This window comes from Salmo salar, chromosome ssa10 (assembly GCF_905237065.1).
Source record: "Salmo salar chromosome ssa10, Ssal_v3.1, whole genome shotgun sequence".
NCBI classification, from domain to species: domain Eukaryota; kingdom Metazoa; phylum Chordata; class Actinopteri; order Salmoniformes; family Salmonidae; genus Salmo; species Salmo salar.
The window spans coordinates 104,557,796-104,573,397 of NC_059451.1; the positions used below are offsets into that span (position 1 = coordinate 104,557,796).

Sequence of the window (15,602 nt, forward strand, 5' to 3'; positions counted from 1 at the left end):
CATTGCCTGTAAAAGCTGCATAGCCGAAAAGGGTAGATCGGATTGAATCCTGGCCTAAGAAATTGTCTGAAACAAACACAGTTGCTTGAAGCTACCATTCCATCATAGTGAAATAAGCCACCATCACTGATCAGAAATGAATATGAATAGACAGGCAGAATGAAAAGTGGATTGATGGTGGAGTGAGTAAAGATGCAGCTTTGTGTTTGATGCAGTGGTGGAGTGGTAGTATACTACATGTAGCTCCACTAGTCATTCTGTTAACATTATGACCCCAAAGTGAGTTCATGACATTTCAGATTTACATATGATCATTTTTCACAATGTCGTTTGGATGAAGCGAACTACTTTTTCAAAGTAACTTTATTTAGGTAAACTATTTATTTCTTAAGTGTAACTTAGTGTAGCTTAACTTCTTCCAGTGTGAACCAATTGGTAACTTGGAAACCAAGCAATTGAACGGAAATTAAAAACTGGAGTGTGTTTAAACGGAAAAACAGAAAACCAATAATAGAAAATAAATGTTGACAACTGTGCCTTTGTCTACCTCTGCTTCAATCTGCCTGCTCAACCCAGACACAGAACCTGTCACACACACACACACACACACACACACACACACACACACACACACACACACACACACACACACACACACACACACACACACACACACACACACACACACACACACACACACACACACACACACACACACACACACACACACACAGCCATCTTACATAAAACCAGTGTTGGGAAAGTTACTCTGAAAATATAGTTGACCATCAACATCATTTATCTTTCTTTTTACACTAAAGACCATGTTAGCAAAAAAAGGGCACAGGAACCGATGCAGTACAGCATGCAGCATCTCAGACTTAGTCACTACAGAAAAAAACTCCATTATCCAGGTGCTCCCTCACCAAACACTTCAGCCATAAGCTCTCTGACACAAGGCTCCACCATGCCTCCGGACTGCATCACTTCCTGTGGGCAGCCGCCTAGAAAAAACAAAATATGGGGTTTAAATACAGGCAGCTCAAATCATATGAACTATCAATTAACCAAAAGGAATTATTAATATAGATTGCATTCAAATAGGTCACACCTGTGACATGCATCTCCCCCTAACTTCCACATGGAGCAGCAGTATGCTCATGGAGATCCTCCTCCTAGTGAGAGGCCAAAGACAATGTCCCTGAGGTTCCATTAGTGTGGCTTTGCTGTGGGCTGGTGACATCTGACTAGATCAGCACTGCTTCAGACTGCTGCCCTCCTCTTGTCCACTGGAGTCAATAAGCACAGCACCTACACTGTGAAACTGGCCACCAAGGGGAGGGCACATTCATTTGGTGGAAACTGTTTGTCTTTGTGAAGGTAAAGAATGTAATAAGTTCATCAATTCCATCCTTGTGATTTGTAAAATGTTTTGATGATCGAAACCGTTAACGCAATCCATAAAAATGTGTGTTATGTTGTTGAATGCATCTTTTATGTTGTGTGACAACATATACACATTATTATGCTTATATTTTTAATTTCACCAATCTAACAGGCATTTTAGGTGGATGAAAAACGCAATTCCTAACAAGATATTTGTATGTTCACTATACCACAAGAATAACCAGTCTATCCTGTGCAAGCATTTCTCCCCCATAAAGGGTGAAACTTTGAAAGTCAAGCGGTCCTTTATCCTTCCCTGCTCTGACCTTTCTGCTAGGCTGCCCTGTACTCACTGGCTGTCAGTGGCTGTTTGTCAGCAGCCATCTGTCTCTGTCCGCCCTCTCCCCCTCCCCAAATCCCAGCCGACCCATTAGGCGCAAGGATCCGGGGAGCGGCAGCGCGGCCAGCCTATGGGAGATGGGCTCAGCCTGCCTCAGGGCCCTGGGAGCCCGCCTGGTATCCTTTGGTATCCAGGTAGTGGTACCCAAGTACCCCAGAGAGCTAGCTAGCTCTATATATAACATATGACAAAAACATCAACACAGCACAACTGTCTGACACAGACCCATGGGAGAGGGGAGCTTCGGAGTAGTTGATCACTATTGGGACATGGAGAGGGAGAGAGATAGCCGGATAGCTGTTATGCTGTTAGACTGGACCAGACCCTAGAGCCTTCTCTAACTGCCAGCTGAATCTGTACTGAATCTGGGCCAGGATTACTTTAGACCGGTCTTGAAAAATGTTTTATTTAGTTTTTTATTGAACCTTTATTTAACTAGGCAAGTCAGTTAAGAACAAATTCTTATTTACAATTACGGCGTACCCCGGCCAAACCCGGACGACGCTGGGCCAGTTGTGCGCTGCCCTATGGGACTCCCAATCACGGCCGGTTATGATACAGCCTGGAATCGAACCAGCGTCTGTGGTGACGCCTCTAGCATTGAGATGCAGTGACTTAGACGGCTGCGCCACTCGGGAGCCCCAATGTGGCATTATAATGTATTGCATAGCTGTTATGAAGGCTTTATGAAGGCATGGAGTTATCAAAATGTTCAGGTCTGTTGATCATATCACTTTAAAAGCATTCTGCATTACTGGAATTGCATTGTGAGCTCTGGTGTAACATAGAGCCTTGTTGTTCACACACCTACCCAAAAGACAGGAAAGAGGGGAGAGTGTTAGTATGAGAGGTAGAGGTAGAGTGTGAGAGAGAAGCAGATACAGACAGACAAACAGGGACAGACAGCAGGAAAGAAAGAAAGAGAGAGACGGAGAGGGAGGGAGGCATTTGTAGCAGGTGATTAATCCTGGGGTGGTATTGGGGAGGTGGAGAGAGAGAGAGAGAGTGACAGTAATAAAGTGAACCTGCCTCCCATTCATCTCCTTCACCCTGTCTCCCGTCTCGCTGTCAGGACCTTACACCCACTGACTAATGCCACGCTCTGCACGTGGGCACAGACAGGAGTGCCACACACTGCCTTACCACACAAACAACAGGTTGGGTTGCCCTGTAACCAGTCTTGTTGGAGCCCAGACTCATTCTATTGACCTCAGAGATGAAAACGCTTAAAGATCAGTCGTAACATAGCTGAGATTTCTGATCTCTAGAATATAGATGATGTTGTTGTGTACGAACCTCCATAGTGTTTTTGTACCGCATGTTCTGTAGCCTATATATGGAGTACACAGACAATTTTCTTTAAAAAAACAATGGTGCCCAAAATGATTTGTGAAGGTGATTTTCTTCTCCTTTTCAAGGCTGAACATTACAAGAGTTGAACAGGCAATTTCCTCACTCTTTTATTAGATATTATTTGGTTGATCTTGGCCTCTTTTCAACGCTGAATATTACATGAGATGTCCAGCTGATTTCCCTTTTCATTTATTTGATATTATTTTGTTCAAGGCTGTGGTTGTTGTTCCATGAACATCAGCATTTCCCTTTCCTGACCTCCCCTCTGGCTGGCTGTGGTAAGCTAGCTGTGGTAATGATATGCACATCCCACTGTGACCCCATTAACCTGTCCTGAGCTGTTTCAGGTCACTAGCTTTTCATTGATTTGGCACTGGGGAAGAATACTGTCCCTGTAATAGGGTTATGTCAGGGTTGTTACCTCTTCCATTATGCTTTACCTTTAGAGCTAGACCTGCTGTAATTAATGGAAATCAGGCCTGCTAGCCTATGTAACGTTCATTAAGGTTGAAGCTCAGAAGCTGAATATTCATGGTTTTGTTTGAAAAACCAAAACTTTTCTGCAACATGACCTCTCTGGTGCATGACATGGAGTCTTTCCATTCCAGACGCATAAATGACTGCTAAATTAGTAGAACCGGCAGTTGTGAATTTAAAAACAGGGTTTGTGACTGCTCTGTGGTGGTCGGACTAAAACTACAAGGCTACAGATTAGTCTGCTTTGTGTATTTGTGTGTTTCAAACGAAAATCAAATGTTCAACCAATTGGCAAGGCATGGCACTTCTTGATCGAGGACTCCCCGTGTTATTTCAATCATTAAAGGCTTTAATTGCACCCAGGTATAATGAAGACATAACTAATTAATAATGAAACCCGAGCAGAGTAGAAACATTAAAACCTCACCCTTGCTGTGCCTCACCTGCATGGGGTAAATCTGTCTTCATATCAGGCCGCTGACTTAAGCCCGGCCAGACAATAGATTAAACAATGAATGAATGATTTATTAGCTGTCATTGTCATCCTATTTAGATTGATGGCTGTACACGTGGTGTGACCTCACTTCCTTGTAAGCGAGGGTGTGAGGGAGGGGGGACGTGGCAGGGCTGGGCAGGTCAGGTACACCCCACCGGCCAGTGACAGAAGCCAGCCTCTTGATCAATGATCCCAGGATTCGGTTGTGTCGTTGTGTGTGTTGGGCGGGGGGGGAAGGGGGGGGGTAAGAGAGTGTGAAACAATGAGAGAATGTACTTACTCTCCAACCTTACCTCTCTCTCTCCCCCTCCCTCCCTCCCTTTTTCTCTCTCTCTCTCTCAAATGGGTAATTCTGGCGATGCCCCTGACAAGCCATGGTTTGGATTTTGATTTATGTTCCTGTGAAGCTGAAATCAAAGATTCCATCTAGTGCTGCTTTATGGCAGCTGCTATGATGAATGGTGCAGTCTCTCGGTCAAGCCAAGCTGCTGTGTCTTTGCCCCACATTTTAATTGCTAAAGTAGCCAGTTATTGCTCAGACAGTTTTGCTACCACCTTCTCTTTCTGTCTCTAAACCTCATCCTTTTCTTTCTCCTGCTTTTCTCCCCCATTGTCTTTCCCTTATTCTCACTTTGATTTGTCACCTTATTTACTGGGTATTTTACTGTTCCATAATAATGCTTTACTAAAGTTGGTGGATGAGAATTTGCCATGATGCCATCTGAAACAATTGCTATTCCATTTCCATCTTCAACCCTAAGCGGTATAAAGTCAAACAGACATCCCTCAGTATTTCCAAATAGCATCTTTCTTCTCCTCTGGCCTACATCCTTTTTTCACACTTCAAGCGTTGCCGCATGATACACTGCAAACAAGTCTGATGAGGGGGGAAATTGATTCCCTGAATCAACATAAAAAGCCACTTTATTCGGGTAGGAAGAATGTGTTGATGTCAGGCTCTGATAGAGTTGATGTTTTCTCACTATTTTTCAAAAGTAAACACATTCTTGTGTAGATGACATTACTAAGTAGGTTAAGTATAGCCTGAAGCCATCATACATCACGACAGGAATGAACGTAGCATAAAATTATTCTGCTTCGATGAGAGGTGAAAGTTTTCCACTGTGTAAAAATGACATTTCATTTTTCACATCTCCTGCGTAGTCCTGGGAAGTATTTTGGCAGACCTGGTGCAATTTAGCTGCTTGGCCGATGATTCACGATGTGGATTCACGATGTGGATTCAATGGGAGCCAGTCATCATGTAATATTTGTTCTATGTCAGAGACGAGAGAGAGGAGGAGAGAGGGGTGCTGAGGATTTGGACAATATTCTCCAATCATCTTACTCGTTCTTTCAAAATCAAAAAGCGGCGTCACAGAGTCCACCTCTATATGGAGAGCCATGTGTGGGTGTCTAGGAGGTGACAAGGTCTGTAAGGTCTGGGGTTTGATATTTTGACAAAGAGCACCAAGGAGAAAAATCTTGAAAGAGCCACAACCTAGCAGAGCCACTGTGAATGCAATGCCCTCCCTATAACCCAAGACAAACTCGAATGGGGAAGGAAAAGACTGACATTGTTCCTGACTCAAGCCATTTCTTAGCCAGGCAATACGAAATGATGGCGATGCAGAGGATTGGACAACTGATGGTCTGCATCAGTGTATCAGACCACACTGAAAGCACAATACTTTTGACTGGATGTTGTTGGGGAAAGTTCAGCCACAGTCATAGTCTGGGCCCAGATCTGTTTGTGGTGTCTTGCCAACTCCTAGTGTCATTCATGTTGGCAAGACATTATTAACAGACGTGGAACCAGGCTAGGCCACTCATACCAGGCATGTTTGTTTAGAGCTACAGTATACAACTTTATAGTGGGACATGTGATGCATACATGTGTGGGGGATCGGTTGTATTTTATTGTTGTTTGCAGTTTTTTGCAGAATGATGCCAGTATTCACCATTCACTTGTAGCCGTTTAAGCCAGTAATCAGGCCTCTCAGGCTGGCAGACTCTGCTGCTGTCTGAGCTGGTCAGGCCGACCCAGAGTTCATGGATCCCCACTGCCCCAGAGCGTGAGCACCTCCACTTTCACTGTGTAAAATCACATTAACCGTATAAGAAGCCAAATAATGAAAGCATAGTGCTGTGGAATGGCCATAGACGAATGAGTTGTCAACCAGTTATATTTGCTGCGATAAAGAGAGAGAAGAGAGTGGGGGGAGAGAGAGAGAGAGGAGGAGGGAGAAAGAGAAAGGAGAGAGAGGGAGGAATAAGGAGAGTGTTATGTTCCTCCTAAGAAGAGGTAGGTGCAGGAGTCAGGAGCAGGAGAGCAAGGAATTTCCAGTAGCACAATCATTTATTGAACGTCCCAAAACACCACAACAACACGTGGGGAAACACACCCAACGAAGTCGCCACACACAGGGATATAAACGTAACACACGGAGGAGAAACCTCTAACCTAAATACACTACAAACGGTACCACACGACCGTGAGGGAAAAAAACCCTGTGGCGCAAACACGCACCCCTAGCAGAGCTACAACAGCAAATAATCCCCCACAAAGACTAGCAGGCAGCGGAGGTTAATAAACCCACCCAAACACGCACCCCTAGCAGAGCTACAACAGCAAATAATCCCCCACAAAGACTAGCAGGCAGCGGAGGTTAATAAACCCACCCAAACACGCACCCCTAGCAGAGCTACAACAGCAAATAATTCCCCACAAAGACTAGCAGGCAGCGGAGGTTAATAAACCCACCCAAATTAACTAATAGGACACAGGTGTAACCAAAACACAGACACAAACGAAAAGGAAAAAATGGATTGGTGGCAGCTAGTAGGCCGGCGACGACGATCGCAGAGCACAGCCCGAACAGGGAGAGAAGCCACCTTCGGTGGAAGTCGTGACAGAGAGAGAGTTCTCTACAAGGTAATGCTTTCTGTGTTATCTTCCTGTTATAGTGGCTGGGTGCCAGGGATGAAGCCATTTTGCCTCTACTATGTGTCACTCTATTGTGATTGCTGCTTCTCAGTTAAAGTCTGAAGTTTCTTTCTCAACCATTGCAACTCACTGACTACACTCACTACAGTAAAAACAACAGAGACCATCTTGATGTTGTATCCTAATTGTATTGACTGACAAAATGAGCCCATCTTTACACACAGAGCTCTCTGTCTCGTTGAACCTCCTCTGTTGCTTTAAAGTGACATTAGGACGGAAAATGTGAAGTGAAATCTGCATGTGTGCATGGTGAGGATGATTCAAATTGCCACTCAGCTGTGTGCGGACAGCCTTCACAAATACACTCATCACACAGAGATCTTGTTGTCATGTTCCTCACCCTTGTTGTGTGCTAAGTGATGTCGCCAAGCACCATCAAATACATGTACTGTAGGCTACACCCACTAACATTAATTTCTACTCCTCTTCGCCTAGCTTTCCATAACTATCTTTCCGCTGAGGAAACTACCAGCAGTGGGGGGGGGGACTGAGGCAGAGGAAAAGGAGCTCTTTGAATGTGAGGGTTTTCTGTAGCCGCCCAGTTGAGTCAACATTCTAATAGCACAGATAGTGATTCTGGGGAAATGCTATGTCAACATATACACAGTATACAAATCAAATATGACTTCATTTTTGAGGATCGACAAAAAACATGGCTCATGGAGGCTTAGACGTTTCATTTGACTAAGCTTTAAGTTACATTCTGAGACAGTTATATGGAAAAACTACAATATTACAGTGCTTGGCGTTATTTCAGTCCCTGTTTAGGTGACTAGTCCATTAAGGCTGTCTCCAGTAGTTACAATGGAGCCAGTGAAGACATGGCAGCCCCATTACAGCTTTAGTCCCTCCATCCCCCAAATATCTCTTCTCATTACCTGATCGACCTGGAAGAACCGAGGGAGTGCATTCGTTACACAAAAAGCCTGGCCAGGGCTCCCTGCAGAGTAGTTCAGATAGATTTCCCATTTGAGATCAGAGCAAACTGAAGTCAGCTTCGATTGCACCAGACAACTAGGAGTTCTTCGGGGCAAACCAGCTGTGACTGGGCTGATGTGTAGCTGTCACCGTGCCGTGACATGAAATAATATGAAATGATATTGAACAACGCCAGTTTGGCACTAAATTGTTAGCAGGGCTTTAGCTCTGACAGCAGTCAGTTTGCGGCTTTAATTCCATTCCATTTTAACCTTGGTTGACATAAATTGAGTTTGGCTTTCGGAGAGAGAAAAAAGAAATGACAGAGGAAACAACTGATGTCCTTCTTCCCTTTTGCCTCAGCTAAAAACATTTTTTTTTCTGATCCAGTAATGTACTTTGCTACCAATCAGTGGTTTTGTTCTTGTCTGAGCCAAGAAATGAGATTGAGATGTAAATGTAGAGGACTTTTTTGTATGTGTGTGTGTGTGCGTGCGTGTTTGTGCACGCGTGTGTGTGTGAACGCGTGTGTGCATGCGTGTCCATGTGTACATCAGAAGAGGCTGGTGGGAGGACCTATAGGAGGATGTGCTCATTGTAATGGAATTAATGGAACAGTATTAAACACAACAAACATATGGAAACTACATGTTTGACTCCGTACCATCAATTCCATTCCAGGCATTTTCAGTGAGCCCATCCCCCTATAGCTCCTCCCACCAGCCCTCTCTGGTGTACATGCATGTGTATATGGTGCGTGTACACATACAGTATGTTTGTGTGTCTACTGGACCATATGCATGCATGACAGGGAGCTCAAGTCAGATCAAGTGTCTCCATCTGAATGTCCTACAGCAGGACCTCAGTGTCACAGTGACATCGCACACCTCTACCACCCCTAGAGAGTCGTGTGTCTCTCTCTAGCTGAACCAGCCCAGCCAGCCCCATCACACTGTGATCCATGATTGATCTGCTATGTAAAGCGTCAATGGAAGCCCCTGAACACAGATCAGAAGGAACATTCACCATGACTAATGTCTCAGCTGACAGGGAAAGATAAGAGTCATCCCTCAACTCACCCAAGCCCATTTCTCAGCACTAACGCTTCATAATGGAGGGCTCCCGGCCAGGTCGTTATTGTGTGAATAATTTAAATGGTGATTTAAGTTATTGGGGGCTGAGGTGAGGTCAGAGTCAAAACACCTCAATGAGATGAGATATCGCTTCATTCTGAAAGACGTCGGAACTAGGTGGAAATGTATCTAGAGTTACAGTACAGAGAGAGACAAAATAGCACAGACCAAAAAGCTCAAAAACATGTTATGTTACTTAGCTAGATGTTCTGGTGGCATCTGTTTTGAAAGGGAAACTGTAACTACTGCACATTAATTCACAATGAGTAAGGTGTCAGACAAGGATTCAGGCCCTGATTTCAGAAAGAGGAAAGTATGTCGGCTGTGTGTACAGGTATAGGATCTTAATTTGATCACCCTGTTGCGGGATAACTTATTAATTATAATCCATATAATAATTCACATATCCTGTTGCTGCATTATTTTCCTGCTGTAGCAAACGGTCTCAAATTAAGATCTGTAATGCTGTGATGCTTTTCCATCTGTTTGGCAAAAATGCTGCATGATCCTCAGGTACAGGAGAAGAGGGATTCAAAATGGGCTAATGCTGATTGGTATGTCTCTGAAGGGGAAAATGGAACCAAGATGGAGTGGACATTACACCACTGAATCTTAGTTAAGGACAACTCAAAAGTGGATGACAGTGTCATTAATCTCATGATATGAACAAAGAATCCAATACAATTGAATCCGGGGACTAATAGAATGCAGTCCTCTATGTGCACTGCAAAAATACCCAGTGAAAAACATCATGTGAGTATCAGGTTTTATTTCAGTATTACTATAGCCTTTGGGCAATGTAACATAAACACAGCCTTCTCTGTTTCTGTCTGACTAGATGAAGAGGGCCTCAGCCAGTGTTTCCAGCCTGTGTGGCACTGAAGTCCAAGGAGGCCACTTGGCATATGGAGTGACTGCATGTCATCAGCGTGTTAAGATGGGAATCTGAATTATGTTCACTCACTGATAATAAGTGATGGGAGAAAAAAAAAATTCCATACAGTTATGTATCGGGATATTATTTTCAACGATATATCGCATCATTTTGACAATATTGCAGTATTATTTTTGTGCTAAACTCCAGTATTTCTCCCTCAAAGATTGTTTTCCATCTTTTTTTTAAATAGGGAGCCAGTTGGTTTTCAGCACTTTTATTTCCATGACTGATCAAAACTCGTTTTATCATGGCTCTCTCTTGTCCCTCTGCAGCAGACATACAGTATGGTGAGCAATATGTTTGGAACATCGAATCGCAATGAAATCACAGTATTGAATCGCAGTACATATAGAATCGTGATAATTGCAATACACATCGGCAATTTCCAGCCCTACTGATAATGACAGGGGATTTACGATACGGGCCACATACAGAGTGGTTTATGACACATGGCAAAGTCAAGGGGCAAACTTTCAAATCCCAGAAAATGGAGTTGGTATGAAAGATGAGGTTGGTACAATTGGCCTCCATGATCTGTATGTATTAACAGGCAGCTTTGCCCTCCGATTTCTGGCTGATGAGATATTTCGACAACAAATCCCTCTCTTAAACTATCTTTCCTTTCTATCTTCACACCTTTCTAAGCCCAGGAAGATCAAAGGGTAATTGCTGAATATGATAAGAAATACAGAGGGGAATGAAATACTTTTTGGAGAGTGTGAATTTATGAGATTATTTCCAAGATTGTTCAACCAGCATGCTTTTGCCTAAAACTCAACTTGTCAAGGTACTGTACTTGTCAAGGAGCTCCTGATTGGCGCAGCGGTCTAAGGCACTGCATCTCAGTGCTAGAGGTGTCACTACAGATCCTGGTTCGATCCCGGGCTGTATCACAACTGGCCGTGATCGGGAGTCCCATAGGGCGTCGCACAATTGGCCCAGCGTTGTCCGGGTTATGGGAGGGTTGGGCCGGGGTAGGCCGTCATTGATAAAAATAAGAATTTGTTCTTAACTGACTTGCCTAGTTAAATAAAGGTAAAATATATAATTATGTAGATGTAGCCTACACAGTATGCTGTGGATGCCATGTAGGCCTATTCAATGTCAAATAACAGCTGATGTATTTTATCATGCAAACTTTAACAGTATCCATACCATATGTGATTGTGAATGGGAAGAAAGTACACTTTTTACACTTTCAAACATCAAAGATTTTAAATGACAGAAGTCATAGAAATCAGTCATTGATTGAAATGGTAACTGTAATGGCCTTCCTACCCCTCTGTCACCCTCTCTCCTTCTCTGCTTCCCTGTCTTCTGGATCCATCACCCTCTCTCCTTCTCTGCTTCCCTGTCTTCTGGATCCATCACCCTCTCTCCTTCTCTGCTTCCCTGTCTTCTGGATCCATCACCCTCTCTCCTTCTCTGCTTCCCTGTCTTCTGGATCCATCACCCTCTCTCCTTCTCTGCTTCCCTGTCTTCTGGATCCATCACCCTCTCTCCTTCTCTGCTTCCCTGTCTTCTGGATCCATCACCCTCTCTCCTTCTCTGCTTCCCTGTCTTCTGGATCCATCACCCTCTCTCCTTCTCTGCTTCCCTGTCTTCTGGATCCATCACCCTCTCTCCTTCTCTGCTTCCCTGTCTTCTGGATCCATCACCCTCTCTCCTTCTCTGCTTCCCTGTCTTCTGGATCCATCACCCTCTCTCCTTCTCTGCTTCCCTGTCTTCTGGATCCATCACCCTCTCTCTGGAGGAGTGATGATGCTGTCTGTTGTCTCAGCTCTGATTCCCCGGCCTCAACCCGACATCTCGACACGTGGAAAAATAATGTTCCTGTCTCGTCACATCGCAGATGTCCTGACTCCACTCCCTCTCTCCCACCCAACACTGATACTTTTATTCTAAAATCTGCCTGTCCATCATAAACATGTTATCTTTTATGTTCCCCACCTGTCTCAGACAGGAAGAAGAAGAGAGAAGCCTGACGTCTCACAATATCCAAACTGACAGCAATGGCTAACAGTAGAACGATATCTGAACTGGTGCCTGTTTTATATAGTGTGTTGTCATTAAACAACACCTCACAATTTTTCTGAAATGCTATTAATATACATCCTAGTCCTTTAATCAGTCTCCTCCCAAAGGATCTGAGCAATAGTGCCCTGAACCTAAATTAAATCCTTCACCTTGACTCTCCATATAAATGTAATTCTGTCAATATAAGAGATATAAATAGATAGGCATGTAACCATTCATAATCTGCCTGAATATTTAATGGGATCTTTGGGCGACGAGAGAGAGAAAAGACTTGATCAATCGTCTGAGTTCCACCTCCACAATCAGAAACGTGCTAATTAGAACTGTGGTATCATCTATTCTACCACATGTTAACACCATGTAGTAATGATGAGACTCGTGTTTAGTAGATTTAACAATACAGTAGTAGCATGATAGCCTGGGCACCAGTCTGTTTCTGCTCTCTTGTCAACTCCTTATGAAATTGTCATGCCAAACATGTGAGCAGTCCAAAGGCTAGTAGCAACGCACTAGAGGCTAAATCTAAAATCTACTCTCCTATTACAAATGCATCTAATGATCAATTCCCAGACAGATTGAGACATTGATTGAGACAGTTAGCTGTTGTTGTCTAGGGAGGATTTTTCTGCACTGAGAAATATTAGGGAGACCCTTTAACTGTCACACTCAGCACAGTGTGCGAATGTTAATGTTCCTAATGAAGACATGAGCAGAAGTCCCTGAACTATACAACCTTATGAAGAACAAAACAGGGAGGAAACAGGACAGGGAGGAAACGGGACAGGGAAGAAACGGGACAGGTAAGAAACGGGACAGGTAAGAAACGGGACAGGGAAGAAACGGGACAGGGAAGAAACGGGACAGGGAGGAAACGGGACAGGGAGGAAACGGGACAGGGAAGAAACAGGACAGGGAAGAAACAGGACAGGTAAGAAACGGGACAGGGAGGAAACGGGACAGGGAGGAAACGGGACAGGGAGGAAACGGGACAGGGAAGAAACGGGACAGGGAGGAAACGGGACAGGGAGGAACAATTTGATGAATACTGTAGCTACTGGAAAAATGACCAAAAACAATTGATGAAAAATAAATGAATATAGGATAGTAAAGTATGGGAATATGATAGGATGGGATATGATAGGATGGGATATGATAGGATGGGATAGGTTGACAAATTCTGAATCCTCATCAGGTGTCCACCTTTTCCCAAGCTTTTCTATTTTCAGTGTGAAACTAATGAATCTGGTTCTGGAAATGTTCCTCTGCAGGCTTACAATGAGCAATGATGAGAGATTATTTTAGCAAGAAGATCAATGACAATGCCTGAAAGGTAAGTGTGACTGTGAAAGCTAAGGAATGAAAGGAGATACATAACCCAAGGCAAGACAGTCATCTCATGCGCCCTCTACCAGTTAGTAAAAATACCCCACGTCATACACCGCCGATTTATGACCATCAAGTTATTAATAGTTAGAAATGCATATATTAAACAAAATGAGTAAAGGTAGCTTTAATTATGTATGTATTATGAAAAGTGTTTAACTTCAGTGACTGCTAGGCTATGGGACTGGTTGGTTTGGGCCATTCATTATTACTCACCCACAACAACACTAGACTGGCAAGCAGACAGTCTGTTTTCCCAAGTTACTGAACTTGTGATTCCAGTGATCTGATGCACCCTAAAATGTATGTCTATTTCAAATCATGCATTTTTTCACTATATGACAACAGATTTAGAAATGTATGTATTTTATTTTAGGCCAATTTTCTTGCCATTCTGTTGTCTTTCAATGTTATCGTAACTCAAAACATTAACGAACTATTTTAAACAAAAACAGATTGAATTTATGTTAAAATAAATTGAACAGTGATACCGGTGCAGTACAGTTTGGGGACACTAGGCCCTACCAGATGACTAGACTGGCCCCCTCTGGTGTTTGAGAGGGACATTGCATTGACCATGGCGTCACCTATCCCCTGGGGGATACCGCCATGTGATTTGTGGTGCTGCAAGACTGATGAAGTGCTGTTGCCACCCTGCTTCTTTAATAGATCAATTCTACATGTAGGAGATGGGCTTTATGAATGATGGAAACCTCCTCAAGTCATCCATACAGCTGCCCAAAGACACAGCCCTGGCCCCTGTAGCCCTCAAAGGCCGGAATAAAGCAATCACTCTTCTTTACAGGACCATGCATTACACAGTACACACCCACACAATGATACACACACACACACATCTGCATGTATGTCATGTCATTGAGATACAGTGTTAATATAACTCCGGAATATTTATCTAATTCAGTATTTCCAATCACATTGCTGAAAATAACCAGATAATTGTTTACAATAACGAATATACAATCTATTTTTCTTCTACTACTTTAGTTTAATTCTACTTTTTTAGTTATATCCAGTTGGGACTGATGTGCCTTCTTCTTATGGGAGAAGAGCACAGTCATAGTGCAGTACACTCTGGTATCTCTGGATGGGCCCACAACTGGGTGCAAACGCATTAAGAGAGATCTGATGGTATTGAGGGATCACTGGCAGCACTCCTCTGAAGGCTGAATAGCATCTTGAAACAGAGCGGCATGCATACAGTAGAATGTCATAAGTCCTGCCTCCTGTGGAGAGGTTGAAAGAGAAAAGTAGAGCGCAATGAATACTTGAGTGTTCTGGAGGATATGAAATTGAAAGGCCTCTCCCCATTTTTTCAGAAGATTTCAATAGAAGAAAGAAGCAGTGCGTACTTTTTAATCACAACTTTTAGATTGATTGGTTGAACTTATGTGTGCAAATCAATGCGGCTCTGACAGACGTCCTCTTTTATGGTAATCCTCGTGTGGAGAACAAGGAGGAGAGAACAGAAAGGCTACCTCACGCACAAAGAGGAGCACATGAGCCTTCTACAAAAATAACTAAGAAATGATCATCTCCAAATCAGAAAAACCTGCCTTGATCTAAATTATATTGTTTGACACAATGTGAAACAATAGAGTTAAAATGAAAAGTGTTGTGTGTGTCTTAACAAAGAAACAAGTTGATTTCCCATGCTTTTTATTTTACAACTTTCAGGAGCATATGTTTTATTTCATAATTGATCATGTTTTATGCCCATGATTCAAGGACATTTACAGAATCTGTAACACAATATGTAAATCTAATGTTCCCCCCATTGGTGTACAGTGTAAGTTATCTACAAGGTTGTATATAGGCTAGAAGGTATTTTATGTGCAGGCGTTCTACAGTCTCCCCCACCAAGACATATGGCACAGATATTGGAGGAAAAGCGCATAGGATGCTGCAGTATTTATGGGTTAATCGATACACCTTCGAGATGACACCATGTTCCTGTTACTTTCTGTCACCATGATGACTCACTAATTTTGGAGAGGATGCTTTCCCCGCCTCCGACAGGCCCTGAGCCAGTTTAATTTGGCCATAAAAATGCCAAT

At 43.3% G+C, this 15,602-nt stretch overlaps 1 long non-coding RNA gene across 1 annotated transcript in view; it reads right to left on the bottom strand.

The window, feature by feature from the left end:
• The window catches only part of LOC123724509 (uncharacterized), a 21,374-nt gene continuing 5,772 nt past the window's right edge, over positions 1-15,602 (bottom strand). The window contains exon 3 of the long non-coding RNA XR_006757067.1: positions 1-1,004. This is a non-coding gene — a long non-coding RNA (uncharacterized lncRNA). The remainder of the gene's footprint in view (positions 1,005-15,602) is intronic.